This window comes from Gadus chalcogrammus, chromosome 4 (assembly GCF_026213295.1).
Source record: "Gadus chalcogrammus isolate NIFS_2021 chromosome 4, NIFS_Gcha_1.0, whole genome shotgun sequence".
Taxonomy (NCBI): Eukaryota; Metazoa; Chordata; class Actinopteri; order Gadiformes; family Gadidae; genus Gadus; species Gadus chalcogrammus.
Window position 1 is genome coordinate 31,631,662 of NC_079415.1, and position 14,136 is coordinate 31,645,797.

General features: G+C 44.5%; 1 pseudogene; it reads left to right on the top strand.

Moving 5' to 3' along the window:
* Positions 1 to 399: 399 nt before the first annotated feature.
* Positions 400 to 518, top strand: LOC130381872 (5S ribosomal RNA; annotated as a pseudogene).
* The last annotated feature ends 13,618 nt before the right edge of the window (positions 519 to 14,136 follow it).

Below are 14,136 nucleotides of genomic sequence, written 5' to 3' on the forward strand. Positions count from 1 at the left end.
ACAATTTCCAATAAAACCCTCCTTTTAATGACTGTAAAGGATTTGACGGCCATGTAGGCATTTAGTATACAGGACTTTATACAGAGGCCATGAGTGCTAAAGGCAATTACAGGCAATGTCGTTCCTTGCCGTTAGTTTGCTAATAAAACAGAATACTCTCTGATACTGATTGCGCTTTAAGCCGCCCGTTTCAGTTTTACGTGTTTTTGCTTCGGTGACTCTAAATCGAGTAAAACCCAAGACCAATTTACATTTAAAAGTCACACACTGGTGTTTCTGTTGCGTTCAAGTTAATAGTGACGAGGACCAAGACACCTCATGCACACACAAAAATAAAGCTTTAATGGCGCGGCATGTGGCTCAGGAGGTGGAGAAGGTTGGCTGGTGACCGTCCAGTTTGTTAACGGCCATACAACCCTGAACAAGCCCGATCTCGCCTGATCTCGGAAGCAAAGCAGGATCGGGCCTGGTAAGTACTTGGATGGGAGACCGCCTGGGAATTCCAGGGGCTGTAAGTGGTGTCGGTCGGTGGACAATAGGTGGCATTCTTCCCTCTGGCCCCTTCCCTCATCAATACCGATGCCCCACTGCAGTGATGGGGACACTGTGCAATGGGAGGCGCCGTCCTTCGGAGGAGACGTAAAACCGAGGTCCTGACTCACTGTGGTCATTAAAGAGCCCGGGACACTTATCGCAAAGAGTAGGGGTTTCCCCGGTGTCCTGGCCCAACCAGGCTAATTCAATACGCCCCCCCCCTGATAATCGTCCTGTACAATTTGCTGACTCATTCATTCTGTCACTCTCCACCTCAAGCTGGTGTGTGGTGAGCGTTCTGGCGCAGATTGGCTGCCGTGCATCACCAAAGCGGGTGCTACACACTGGTGACACTGTAAGCGTCTTTGGGTCATTGAAAAGCTGTATATAAGAGTGTTGAGGTGTCCTTGAGCAAGACGCCTCACCCTAACTGCTCCTGACGAGCTGACTGTCACCCAGCGTGGCTGAATCCGCTGTCGGTGCATGAATGTGTGCATAAAGTGAGGCAATGTTGGGAAGCGCTTTGAGTGGCCACTGGTTCGAAAAGCGCTCTATAAATGTAGTCTATTTACCATTTGATGTCTGTTGGTTGGTAGGATAGCATGTAGCTTGTGTGTGTGCGGGAGGCAGGCAGAACTGCCCCTGGCCCGGCCACCATTTTAATGTTTCCTTGGAGTGGCTTTGCACGTCTCTCAGAGAACCGTCAGACCGATGCGTTTCTCCGGAGCTTTTATTATGCAGACGAGATCAATGATTGATGCGTCTGCGAGAGAGAGAGAGAGAGAGAGAGAGAGAGAGAGAGAGAGAGAGAGAGAGAGAGAGAGAGAGAGAGAGAGAGAGAGAGAGAGAGAGAGAGAGAGAGAGAGAGAGAGAGAGAGAGAGAGAAGGAGAGAGAGAGGGGGAGAGAGAGGGCTAGAGAGAGGGCTAGAGAGAGAGAGAGAGAGAGAGAGAGAGAGAGAGAGAGAGAGAGAGAGAAGGAGAGAGAGAGGGGGAGAGAGAGGGCTAGAGAGAGACTGAAAGTGTGTGTGAAAGAGTGTTGCATTCGCTGCAAATTTGCTGCGTCACCCTCCCAGCCACTCCCTCTCTTTCTCCCTCTCTCTCTCCCCCTCTCTATCTCTCTTCTCCTCTCTCAGCCCCCCTCTCTCTCTCCCCCTCTCTCTCTCTCTCTCAAAGCAAGAGGGCCCTTACTCGATAATCCAACAACATCCTCACACATGCGTTACGCAACCGACTCCACGATCCTGTTGAATTCTGTTTGACTGCATGTCGCTCTTTCTCTATGTCTATGTCTGTGCATGTGCGTGTGTGTGTGTGGGCGGGTGGGTTTGTACGTTCACTTGAGGTGAGTATGCACACACACACACACACCCACACACCCACCTCTTCCCCCCCCCCCACCCCTGCCAGCGTTGCATCATCACATCAAAGGTTATTGTCACCCAACAGAACATATCTTGGCTGTCGTGATGCACTGCAACAACAACTGAGAAAAAAAAAGGAAAACCTATACCGACCTGTTTTTATTTTCCCTCTTTAGACTCCTGCATATTCACCGCTTGATAGACACACACTCTCTCTCCATCTCTCTCTCTCTCTCTCTCTCTCTCTCTCTCTCTCTCTCTCTCTCACTCTCTCTCTCTCTCTCTCTCTCTCTCACTCCCTCTCTCAGACTCTCTTTCTTTCTCTCGCACACACACATATGCGCGCACACACAGAGGTGGAGCACAGGATCCGTGGTGAACAACACTTAAGAGAGAGAGAGAGAGAGAGTGAGAGAGAGAGAGAGAGAGAGAGAGAGAGAGAGAGAGAGTGATAGAGTGAGAGAGAGAGAGAGAGAGAGAGAGAGAGAGAGAGAGAGACAGAGAGAGAAAGAGAGAGAGAGACACACTTGTTGCGTCTCCTCATTGGTCGCCGCCCCCACTGACGGACCACAGGGGTTCCACTTCATTCATCATCTCCATGCGGTTCTTTGCATGCGTTTCCCACACTATCGGCCCAAGACAAACGGCCCCCCGGGGCCCCGGGGCCCCTGGACCCCCGGCGCCTCGGGCTCCCGTCCTCAGTCTCAGCTCGTCGGGGGGGGGGGGGGGAATTTCGTCTCCGGTTAGAACCGTAAATCTCCCCGTTGAAATTGCGCAGTCAGAGAGAAAAAGACGATACTTGACCCAGAAACTCCCGGTGCGTCATAACGGCGGTGATTAACGCGGAGCGGGAACGGAGACGATGTGATGATGCTGTATCACCCCCACCCCCCCACCCCCCCCCTCCCACACACACACACACACTTCTCCCTCACACCCCTCCCCCTCCTCCTTCCCCCTCCTCCCCCATCCATCTCCCTCCCACTCCTCCCCTCCCCTCTCCCTTCTCCCTTCCACTTCTCCCTCACCCCTCGACCTTCTCCCACACCCCCCAGCCTTCTCCCCCTCCCAACTCTTTGCCCCCACCCTTCTCCCTTCTCCCTCACCCATCCCACAAAGCCAAGCCACAGATCTCGAAAAAAAACACAAGGGGGTTACAGGAGGGAATCTCTCGTTCTCTCCCCCCTCCTCCCTTATCTGTTTCCATTTGGTCTTCGTCATCCCGATTGTTTCCCGCCCTCTCCCGCCCCCTGCTCCTCTTTGTTGTTTCCTCTCTCACTGTCTGTGTCTCACCCACTTTCAATTTATTCAGTTATCTCTCCCCCTCTCCTCCTCCTCCCCTCTCCCCACTCTCCCTGTCGCTCTCTCATTCCAGTTTTTCCCCGGCCATAATCATCTCTGTCTCCCTCTTTTTTTGCTCTCTAACTCACTGTATTGCTTTCTTACCCCCCCCCCCCCCACACACACACACACATACACACAAAGATACAAACATGCACACACGTCCACTGCACCACTCAGTTCATCCTCAATGACTCTCTCTCTCTCTCTCTCTCTCTCTCTCTCTCTCTCTCTCTCTCTCTCTCTCTCTCTCTATCTCTCTCTCTCTCTCTCTCGCTATGTAAATCTCCACCACCACCACCTCTCTCTCTCTCTCTCCCCCCCATACCATTCTCTCTATGCTCTTTAAATCACATACACATACAAAAACACACCCACACACACTTCTCTCTAATCTTTTTTCATCTCTTCCTCAATTTTCTCTGTTCAACAGCGCCCCCCAATGCCGGGATCTCGCCATTGTGTCTCTTTTTCTTTTTACGTAACCATTGTTGATGACGGCTTCTCACTCTGAACATCTGCTCAAACCTTCCCTCTTTCACTCATAAAAAGGGCCACTAGATGTTACAGATGTCATCTCCGGGTGTAATGATTCATATGCGCCGATAGTTTGACAAATCGAACAAGACTTCTTATCGTATTCGGGAAAAGCTTCTCCAGCAGGGTGTAATTAGTTTGAGTGACTGGGTTTCCTCTTGTCATCGTAACAATATACCGGCTGGGATATGAAGGGAAGGGAGGATGACGCATTTCTTATTTTTTATTACAAATCTTGATCTAGACAAGTCAAGCGAGGATTCTGCGATAAAACCGCTTTGGAGGCAAACTGTTCAGTCTGAATGCTTGACTTATAGTCGAGTATCTAAGTGTGAATCACGACTGGCATGTGTTCGATGTTAGGAGGGACTACATTTGCATACATTATGAAAAGCTCCACATCTGTTTGTGGGAATGCGTCGAACAACAACAGTTGGTTTACATTTTTCACAAGATAAATCTTTGATCAGAGCTTGCGATATTGTTGAACATCTACAGCGAGCTTCAGCAAAGGCATCGAATGACCCATAACCCCAAACTGCAAAAATAATTGAAATCATCGTAAGAAGTAAGTAATGAATTAACCCAGGTCAACACATCAAACAGCAACATGCGAAACAAGGGCAGGAGCCTATAGGGTATGAACTAGCTTGACACACCAAGGGGGATGTACTTAAACAGTAATTAACCTCACATTAAAAACTAATTGTTAGGCGCTGGCCGTAGCGTGTACATCAAGGTATCACCGAATACGGCGTGCAATGCTTGGTAATTTAAGGATTAGCACACTCATCAGCATGGCGGGAAATAGCAATGGGCCTATTGCCTAGAGGCTAGCACACTTAGCATGATAGGATACAGTTTTGGTTGAAGTTCCCTTGGACTCCTTTTTGTTTGTTTCGGTTTTGTGAAATCATGATTATCTCTCTTAAAAACGGAATTGTTAAAAGGGTTGTATAAAAAGAGTTGGAGGAGAGCATCTGAGTTTGCTACAACTACTGGATGTGTACGTTTTGAGTTGTGATTGGGTCGGAAGCTCATAACCCCCGTTTAGACACCAACTTTCCCCAGGTGAATGGTTCACAGTGCTTTTTATTTATCACGTGCTGTCACATCCAAAAGGATCTGGATCTTTTTTCTTTCTCCTCTGTTGATAGGTTCACAAGCCTGACCTCTAGTGGCGAGGCCATGCAACTACAATACACCACCTGGATACAATACCGGAATGAGACAAATGCAAATTCCCACTTTTGGGTTTGTTCGGGTCGACTTTACTGCACACTCTCATCCACTATTCAATAATATTCGCTATATTTCATGCAGTCATGAAGCAACGCCACAAAAAAAGAAGATGCTGGAAGAGGTCTCTACTTTAACGTTGTTTAGATGTGGTTACTCACACCAAAAGGTGAATATCAAGGTATTAAAAATAAAATACAGGGACGTCGAGATTTTTATTTCCTTTCCTTCGCAGGGAAAGTGCAAGGCCAAGGCGAAAAGCTCAGCCTGCAAGCATCACTTTAGTCATGACAAAAACTCAAATTGGGTCAATATACAGAGGAGGTGCTGGGGAAATGCTACATCGATCCACCGGCTGTCCTACCACCGCCCCCCAACCCCCCCCAACCCCCCAAACCCCCCCTAGTTTTTAGTCCTGATTTATTTGGTATCGCAACTTTCCAGGGTAATTGCCACCAAGTGCTTCGCAAATCAACGTCCTTTGAAAGTTAGCGACTATAGGAGCTAGCTTGTAGGCAAATTCATGCTAAGTGTTCTCGAACAGCTGGCAAAACTATATATATTTTTAAAAACAAGATGGAGGGACCCGTGTTCAAACGGTTGTTTGTTTGGAGATTTTTGGGCCTGAGTCTATAGTTTATATTTAAAGTAAGCAAATCCTCCTCTAACCTGACATACTACAGCACTATGGTGCCATGGAAGACAAATACTGACCCTTGATTTCAACTGTGTGCTTGTGTGTCACCTGAGACAACTCTGGAGCCAAAGCTAGTGCTAACAGTTAGCACTAGCTAAACTAAACAAAGCTTTAAACAGACTTTTCTCCTATATTCCTTTATGGTTATGTTACGGTTAAGGCAGATCGACTATTGCCCTTCATAAAATTCTTTGAGTGATTCAAATGTCCTCATATATCAGTGGAATGAGTTTCATTGTCAAAAGGGGGTTAATAAATTGCTAAAGTAGGCCATTTCTCAATTCAGCACACAGTTCTCGATACTTTGAATCAGCGTCCTTTGTCCAAGTCTATCCTTAAATATCCCAGAAAACTTTAACTGAGAACTTTAACAAAACGGTGAGAAGGCTGTACATATAACAGGCACTTTCAATCCAGTCAAACAACCTAGCCCGTCATTCTTTAAAGTTCTTGAAATAAACCCTTGAACTGCTGCATTTGAGATGTGCACAGAACCTGTGGTCACATTTTGCAATGAAATAATAACGTTTATTGTTGGATCTAAGATATCTATGATAGTTTCAAGTAATACTTCAGAGTCATGAATGAGTCCTTGGTTGTTTGTGTGTATCTATTTGCAGTAGGGTTGAGCAGAGCTGAATAAAACTCTATCCAAGGTTTGTATGATCTATCGCGATTCTGGCAAGAGTGAAACCGATGAGCAATGTTTAATCATTTATCCTGTTTAGCAGGGCAGGTGTGTGCTCAAACACACAACGAGATCTTCACAAGTCGTTTATTGCTTTATGTTACTGCTGAGAGTGTGAATTTACGTGTAATGTGTACAAAGGGAAGCCTAACTCTGCCAGGATCAAGTTAATAAAGATGGATACTGTTGTTTAAGTGGCTTTACTGAAACAACAGCCTGCTTTTTCATACATATTGGTATCTGTTGTGCTACAGCTTTTGATTTGGCTTAAGTAGTGGTACACTGCCAGGGCAATGAAAAGCTTTAGTTTGGTACCTTACGTTAATCTCTTTTTTTGCTGCATGTTGTACAGGCGTACTTAAGAAAAAAGTAGCTAATTTTATGGTAGCTTGAGGCTAACACAAAGTGTTCTCAACAGTTGTACAGGCGTAGGCCTACTTAAGAAAAAAGTTAGCGACTATTCAAGCTTGCTTATAGGCTAATTCATGCTAAGTTTTCTTGACAGTTGTACAGGCGTACTTAAGAAAAAAGTCAGCGACTATAGGAGCTAGCTTGTAGGCAAATTCATGCTAAGTGTTCTCGACATGGCTATTTTACATTTAACAGAGGATGCACCAGTTGGTAACTTGGCAGCCCAGATATTCCAGAATTCACTCAAAAACTTACCTCAGAAAGGTACATTTTATAACATTTCCGTCTGCTATTTCATCACTCAATTTGCCTCTCAGAATGGTTGAAGTGAGGCCGGACTGCTTCCTCGCGAAGAACAATAATAATGAGGCGTTACAAATTGTCCCGACAAATTAAAAATAACCAAATTTCGCCGGAGGGTTCCATTAAAGAGGATCCTCCGTTCAGGTGTGAAAGCCGCCCCGCCACCTCCTCTGTGAACGGGATTAACGGGGTGTCGCGTGTGGAAAACAATGCAATTGACAACCAGCCAAAACAACACAGTGGCGGGTTAAGATAATAAATGGGTGGAAATGTGTGTCTGACGGCATTGATGGATGGGAGCTCGTTTGCTGCAATTAAACCGAAGCTCATGTTGTGTTGTTATTGATTAACTTGACGTGTGTAATCATTCATAGAGATTATAACATCAATGATTTGAGATCCAGAAAGGATTTTTAATCGGGTACAAACTCAAAACTACATTTGTTTTTCTTTCCCCATCGGGCTGATTCATACTATAAACCACACACACAGACACACAGGAAACAATACAAACAATCCGGCTGATGAATAGGATTTCTAAACCGCTTTTAGTTCTCTGCTAAAATCTGCAGAGGTCAGATGTCGTTCGGACAACAGACAGGAAAGGAGATGAACGGAGACGAAACCGGGACATAATGTTCCACTGCCTTGTGTTTCCTTTGTGTTCACCCAGCGCCTACACAATCCATCAAGCGTTAAAGGCACCCAGTGCAACTTTCGAGGCTTAAAAATAAACATTTAATTTCTAGTCTTTTTTACACGTAGTAAGTTTCAATAACTCCATACCATTACATACCGACATTCAAGCAGCAAAGTTGAGACGTCGTTGTGTGGTGAGAACTGATACAAAATCGATAACAACAACAATGCCGCCATTTTCTTTATTTTTTGTAACCTACAATAAATAAAGCAGGCTTCCAGTCAATGGAAAAATGGCTTCTCCCCACCGGCGATTGTTGTTGTTTACGATTTTCTATCAGTTCTCACCACACAACGACGTCTCATCTTAGCTCCTTGAATGTCGATATGTAATGGTATGGAGTTATTGAAACTTACTACGTGTAAAAAAGACTAGAAATTGAATGTTTATTTTTCATTGAATGTTTACATAAAGTTGCACTGGGTGCCTTTAAGGCTACCTGTGTATGTGTGTGTGTGTGTGTGTGTGTGTGTGTGTGTGTGTGTGTGTGTGTGTGTGAGTGTGTGTGTGTATGTGTGTGTGTGTGTGTGTGTGAGTGTCTGCATGTTTGTGTTGCGCCCTGTGTGTGTGTGTGTGTGTGTATGTGTGTGTGTGTGTGTGTGTGTGTGTACGTTGCATGCTCTTGTGTGTGTGTGTGTGTTGCACCGTGTGTGTGTGTTGCCCCCTATGTGTGTGTTGCGCCCTGTGTGTTTGTATGTGTGTGTGTGTGTGTGTGTGTGAATGCCCGTGCGTGTGTGCGTCACTAGACATAACTTTGTTTCAAATCCCTCTACAATCTCAGATTTTCTCAGCCTCAAACAATAGAGGTTTCGACCCCATGTCCAACGTGATGGCATGACTATGGGAATGATGGAGACGCGTGTGTGTGTGTGTGTGTGGCTGTGTGTGTATTTACGAAAGTGTAAGTGAGCGTGTGACTGTGTGTGTGTGCGTGCGCGTGTGTGTGTGGGTGTGTAGTTATAATTGAGTGTTACTATGTGAGAGTGTGTCTGTCTGTCTGTTTGTGTGTGTGCGTGCGTGCGTGCGTGTGCGTATGTGTGTACCAGACAAATGACCCCGCATTAGTTCTCTCTGGAACATGAGTGGGGTTCTGAGCAGCCTCACCCTCCCCCTCTCCCCCTCACACACACTTTTCCCACAATGCATCGCTGGCATGGGCACACTAAGCGCCTGTCAATCCACACCAAGGGGCGGGAACACAGGAGGGTTCCTCACAAACTCACACACACCACCACCACCACCACCACCACCGCCGCCACCACCGCCGCCACCACCACCACCACCACCACCACCACCGTGACCACTACCACCACAACTACTACCGCTTCTAAACCACCCTCACCACCACCACCCCCACCCTCACTACCACCACTAACTCAACCCCCACCACCACCACCACTAATTTAAACACACACAGACGGCCCATCGACCATGGGACCCGGTGGACTGGCCATCCACAGCTCTCACTCTCTCTCTCTCTCTGTCTCTCTCTCTCTCTCTCTCTCTCTCTCTCTCTCTCTCTGTCTCTCTCTCTCTCTGTCTGTCTCTCTCTCTCTCTCTCTCTCTCTCTCTCTCTCTCTCTCTCTCTCTCTCTCTCTCTCTCTCTCTCTCTCTGTCTCTATCTCTTTCTCTCTCTCTCTCTCTCTCTCTCTGTCTCTATCTCTCTCTCCTCTCTCTCTCTCTCTCTCTCTCTCTCTCTCTCTCTCTCTCTCTCTCTCTCTCTCTCTCTCCCCTCCTTCGCCCTCCAGATTATAAAATGCTCCATCTCCGTCTGTCGTGTTTTTTCAGGCCATTGACCCAACGTCTCTGTCTCGAAGAGGGATTGTCTTTTTCACTTAAGAGTTCTCCTCATCTCAAGTCTCTCACACCCTGGAGATTTAATTTCAAGATGTCCTCTAATTTCTCTTTCTTTTGTGTCAATTTTTCATGCTATTTCAGTCCATTATTCAGTCCCTGAATAACCTCCTCCGCAGAGACGACCTTGTCACTTTTGTGGCGACAAAAGTTATATCAATGCATTTTATTTTGGATGGCACATTCTTTCAAAGTTTTCCGTATTTTGAGTCGGAGGTCACCGGGAATGTTATTTTAGCCGCATTGCCATCAGGAGGACTGCGGTTCCATGGATCAATACCACCTTGTCTTCAGTTCAGGTGCTTGCATTTGTGTAGACTCTTTGGATTACCTCTGTCACTGTTTCCGGCAGTTGGGATTTTGTCAGATATTTTTTTCTCATGTTGTTATTTATAAATCCCCAAATAATTTAAGCAGAAGCATCCATCAGTCAAAAATACATCTCACATTTGCACCTTAGTAAGTTAGTTCAGTATGGCATTTAATGTGGTTTTAGAAATTCAAGTCTGAGTCTATGACTACAACAAGATTTCTGTCTTGGTGTGTGCTTTCTAACATAACAGCTGTGCACTGACTTTTAATTGTTCATCCCTTTCACCAAGGACCATTACTTCAGTTTTTTCCTTGTTCAATTGAAGACAATTTTGGCACATCCAGTGATTGAAGTAGTTATTTAGCTGTTGATAAACAGCTTTTTCAATGATTTTGCTTAAAAATGGTAAGTTAGATATGGCTTGATGACTGTTGTTTTCAGAGCCTGTGGGAATACACCTGTGCGATATCGCTACTGCAGGCCACATGAATAAAAAAATATATAATAATATACAAATATGTCAGTGTGTGTGCCCGTGTGTGTATCCAAACACATACACTGCAATTCACATACACACATACAGCTCAATGTAAAACCATGAAAACATCATGTTTTGATCCCACGGCCAATTGAGGATATATTCATGAATGTGGCAACACATTATATACATTCTTAATATAGGCCTACCTTGAAAGTTTTACTATTTTACAGATGTTTGTTAAATTATAGAGCAAAGATACCTCGAGTGGAAATGAGGAAAATGTAATTTTTTTTATTGTTATTAGTTGTATAGGCAAGGATAAAATTCATTGAACATCTGGAAAATCTTCAAGGAATAGGATGAATATCGAATATGAATACATTCATGAATTCATCCTCAAATCACCATGGGATCTAAACATGCCGTTTTTTATTGATTTACATTAAGCAGTTCCTCAGTTGTATCAATGTATTGTCTTATGTATTCTGTTTTGTATGAGCAAATAAAATCTCATCAATCATATGACTGTCCAGGTACTTCATTTTCAGTTAATATAAACTAGAAAATACTGTCTTAATATCTAACTTTAACAATGCCAATCCTTACTTTAACATATGTGAAAATAAAAATATGCATTCATCAGTGCTTTTAGACGTGTTTCCAAGACGTGTGAGAGAACGGGCTCCGTTCAATGAAATCAAAGAGCACCATTTATAAACAACACTTCCGGGTTTTGTCCGTTGGCTTGTGTCGATACGTCAAGTGTCGATACGCCATCTGTAAGCGCAGGACCCCGAGCCGATCTGGCAGCCGAACACATCTGGTACTCGCACAGGCACAGTTTTGTCTTTTAGAGCTCAACCTGCAAAGACACAACAGTGGCATCTTGTGGTGACGCAGGGGACAACATCAACTCATCAATGCGTTGCGTCGGTTTGGCTTGTTTTCAATTCATTGTTCCACACACTACCCCATGTAATCCACTCACACAAAGAAGACTCAATCCAGCGCAAGCTTCTGACAGCTAAGCCTATAAGCTAGCCACTAGCCCCTACCTTTTACTGTTTGGACCGAATTGAGGCATGCTTATTCACTAAATGAATACAATTCCGAATGGGGGTTTCCTGACCAGGTGGGCGTTCTTCTTGTCATCAATGAATCGCCATGGATACCCTCCCACCTGCCGAGGACAATTAAGCCCAAATCAGTTACACCTGTGCAGTGCAGAGGTTTTATATGCTCTACCCCAGAGTTTGATAACACAAGGCTGTTGCTGCTGTGTGTTGCATTCTACACGTTCACAGCTAACACATTTATGAGTTCTGTTTGAACCATGATCCATTAATGTTAATCTAAAACAATATAATTAAATTGGTTGTAGAGGAAACCATAGGCGTACGTGATTACCAGGATCTTCATCCGTTTGTGTTGCTGGTGGAAAACACTATCACTTGAAGTGAGTCATGTATTTCATATATTTAAAGGTTGAAAAACTCTCGACCTTAGGACGAAGGTAGAGGCAGGCTGTGTTGAGAGGCTGTTGAAATAAATGGTAGCTTCAAGAGCATTTTTAAACCTGTATTCTTGCAATGAAGTGTTCCAAAACCATTACTGTCTTGTCTTCTGTCGTGATGCCTCTCCTAATTCACGGTTCACGAACGGTGCTTCCCATTGTGAGAGGGGGAGAAAGTTGGAGATGTTCCAGTTGTATGTCAAATGAATGGGACATTTCAGCGATGACTCAGTCTTGCAAAGTCAACCTTAACCTCGTACCACCAGCTAATGAGACACTCTGGCATTCTCTTGAGTGTTTGATTGTGTTTTGGCACCACTAACTCAAGTGTTTCTTTCAGTGAACCCTGCAGCGGTGGTGATGGGCGGCAGAGAGCCTCACAATACCGTGAGTGGGCTTGCTCTCAGAGGATAGGAAGAAATAAATAGTATCCTTTTGACAAGCTGAAGTCTACCAGCATATAGTCAATCGTGAATACCTGCCTGTCTTAGAAAAGCAAAGGTTCAGTTCAAGGAAATGATTGTAGAACCAAGTACCTTATTTTTGTAGCGCAGATTTGGGCTGTATTTACAAATGTAAAGTACTTGGTTTTCAATGCAGTCGCTTGTCAATTCAGATTGAATATAGTTTTGCAGTACACATCACTTGACACTAGAGGCCAGGTATGTCTTCATCTCACTGTAACAGAGTCAAAGACCCTAATATTGTTTCCTTCCGTTTGAATGTTTAACCATAATTTAAATATTTGTTGTAGTTTGGTTCTTTAATTCCTTTAATTGGAAACAGAAACCACAGGGCAAATTAGTGTCTGCTATTCGCCAGTTCTTCAAATTATTGGTGAATAATTGGGTGACATCAAGCAGAGTTACCTGTTGTACAGCTGTGTGTTAACTCTCTCCTGGTTTACTTTGTTTTCTCATTAGGTTGGTCATATATTGTTGGTGACCTGGACGGTGAGCAAAGACCACAAGAACAGGAGGAATCCCGCACCAGGGAGAGCAACGATAGAACCTAGGTACAGTCAGTGCCCCTGTTTCATCACCAGGTAGCGGTGTGATCAGTCATGTCGTGTGTGTTTGTGTGTGTGTGTGTTTACAAAAAAAAAAGAGTTAAGAATAATTCCCATTCCCTTAAACTTTGAATAGTGGGTCATTGTAGTAAAATCTGACCCGTGGCGACGTGACACGAGTGAGAAGTGACAACCCAGAGGTCTAATGGAAGCTCGATAGACCAGTGTACCAGCATGACCAGTGCACTGTGCCAACCTGTAGGCTGTGCAGCAGTCATACATCTAGGTGAACAGTCCCGTGTGTTTGTTTACCACTCGCTCATTGGTGCTTGTGGTAACCACTTTGCCATTTGTGTTTTTACCACATTGGGTGTGTGTCACTGTTGTTTGTTTGTGTGCGTGTTTCACTGTCGTGTGTGTGTGTGTGTCACTGTCGTGTGTGTGTGCGTGTGTCACTGTCATGTGTGCGTCAATGTGTTGTGTGCGTCACTGTCGTGTGTGTGTGTGTGTCTCACTGTCGTGTGTGTGTGTCACTGTCGTATGTGTCACTTTCTCATTGATTAGCACAATTTTGTCCAAGCAATCGTAATACAATTTCACATAACAAGTAAAGACATGAAAACATATTTGAATGGCTACTCACACCCACCTGGTGGTAGAATGGGAGCCTTTAAAGGCCACTTCACAGGATTACAATCTTAATGCTGTAAATATATATGTCACAAAAAAGAGTTAAGAATAATTCTCATTCCTTTAAACTTTAAAAAACTGCCGTTTTATTTAACTTTTCGAACCTGAATGTGAACTTAAAACGAGTCGTGACATTATTCGATTTTTGGGACCTTTAAAGGGGTGCTATTATGTCACCAGGTGTGAGTGTGATGAGCCATTACAAACCGTTTGAAAATGTTGCTTTTCCTGTGTTTAAGTGATGTCACAAGTGGGCGTGTTCATATATATATATATATATATATATATATATATATATTGGATAGATCAGTCTTCCAGCACAACCAGTGGATATTGCTTATCTATCGATCCTGCATCTAGGTGAGCACGTCCACTTTGGATGTCACTTAAACATAGGGAAAGGCAGATTTTCAAACGGCTTGTAATAGCTGTTCACGTTAACAACCGGAAGTAAACTTCTCTCTA